Here is a 2029-nt window from a genome sequence, read left to right on the forward strand (position 1 = left end):
AGCTAGATAGCTACCACGTTTTTCCACAATCAATACCAGTGAGTTGTTCTTTTTTGTGAGAAAAAAAAGAGGATCCTTTTTCAGCAGTGCACTGTTTAGCCTTTTGTTTCATGCTAGCTGTCTCTTTTTAGATGCTTTTTCTAGCTAGTCTGGTAGCTAGCTAGATAGCTACCACGCTTTTCCTCATCAAAAAAAAAACCTCTGGAGTTTCACTTTTTAATTCTTCTTGGTGAAAGCAACGCGGAGGTGTTTCGTTTTTTTCAGCAATACCTACTAGTGGTAAGTAAATTTAAAAGCACCTCTTGTGTTTAAGGATGTTCAAAGATATTTAATTCATTCAGTCATTCATGAATTAGCTAAAACTTTTGACCGTGTGTTCGTATGGGGGCGATGGTTGTACCCATATGACGATAGTAAAAAAACGCTGTTAGCCCAGTGGTTAGCTTATAAATGTGAGGTCTATTGTTGTGGGTGTTAAATCGGTCATAAGAAAGGGTGGTTTGTGGTGTTTAAAAACCCCCTTGTTTTCAAGGCTGTCTGCTCACTTTTTACCTGCAGTTTTAGCTAAGGTGCTAGCTAAAAATTTTCCCTCGTTTCTCAGGCTTCCTCAACAAAGACCTCTGAAGAAAAGAGGATTCGTTTCTACAGAAATGGCTGCGTTTGGTGAGTAAATTTTAAAAAAGCTTATTGTAAGGTGTTTAATTCATTCAGGCATTTGTGACTTAAAAAGTTTTTTTTTTGTTGTATAATGCAGTTTGACGTCATTAGGTGATTTTACAAAGAGCTGGGACAATGTAGCTGTGAGTTAGTTGATGAAACACTTATACCACAAGGTAAAAACCTATAAATATATATATACACTACAGCATTAATTGATTTAGTACTGTGTTTTCATTAATTTTTGTTTTTTAAAAAGAGCTGTGTAGCCCGATCCTACAGACCCCACAAACACCAGAACATAAAACAAAAGGTCCTTCTAATAAGGAATAAGAACGTTGGAAACAGGTATTTATGGGGCTATTTATCTCTTTCAGGCTGTAATATTTATTACTATTTAATTTATCACCGTGTTTCTAGTCCTCTAATATATATATATATATATATTCTGTGTCTAGACAATCCGTTCCTGAACAAAGGATCCGTAAGGGTGATGGCTACTTCGATAGCACATAGGGCTGAAATCAACCATGATAAAAGGCCGTGTGCTTCTCTAAACTCTCTCTGTGAAAGCTGCTACCCCTAAAAACGTTCACCATACGCGAAAGCATAGTAACAATTTATTGAGGTGAGTTGAAAAAAAAAGGTAAAATGCTGTGTTGTATAAAAAAAATAATCTAATGCATCTAATCGTAATGCTTATTACAGACTGAGCCATACCAGAAAGGCTCCACTACAAAGACGCAAACATTCCTTTGTTTCCGGTTTCATCTTACCAGGCCACTGTATCTTATAGTCCCTAACACAGTTGCAGAGGTTAGAAACCCTTTGTATCTAGCAGAATATATTTACATGTGTTATAAAAGCTTTTAAATAAAATGTATATGTTGTTAAAAAGACCTTTCCTTTGTTTTAGCAACTAAAGGCTACGGAAGACTTAGTTTCATTGTATTTGACGCCTGAGGACGATTCCACACAGCCACCCCCATGGAGCAGAAACGGATGTCTACACAAGCCTAAGAAGGGATCTAAGAAGAGATCTATTGAGGTGAATTGAAAAGAAAACATGAAAATAGAGGTGTTGTATTTAAAAAAAAAAAAAAAAATAAAAAAAAAAATTCCTAATCTAATGCTTATTACAGCCTGTGCCATACCAGAAAGGCTTCCCCCAAAGAGCGCAACCATTCCTTTGTTCCGGTCTCATCTTACCCGGCCACTGTATCTTATGATCCTAACACAGTTGCAGAGGTGAGAAACCCTTTTGTATCTAGCAGAATATATTTACATAGTGTTATAAAAGCTTTTTAAATAAAATGTATATATTGTTAAAAGGTATTTCTTTTGTTTTTAGCAAGTACAACAACCGAAGACT

At 35.8% G+C, this 2029-nt stretch overlaps 1 long non-coding RNA gene across 1 annotated transcript; it reads left to right on the forward strand.

The window, feature by feature from the left end:
• The first annotated feature begins 261 nt into the window (after positions 1–261).
• Positions 262–791, forward strand: LOC120555346. Its single transcript, XR_005638692.1, has 3 exons — positions 262–279; positions 602–663; positions 769–791. It is a non-coding gene; the product is annotated as an uncharacterized LOC120555346 (long non-coding RNA).
• Positions 792–2029: the final 1238 nt, after the last annotated feature.

This window comes from Perca fluviatilis, unplaced genomic scaffold, assembly GCF_010015445.1.
Source record: "Perca fluviatilis unplaced genomic scaffold, GENO_Pfluv_1.0 PFLUV_unplaced_scaf_84, whole genome shotgun sequence".
NCBI classification, from domain to species: Eukaryota; Metazoa; Chordata; class Actinopteri; order Perciformes; family Percidae; genus Perca; species Perca fluviatilis.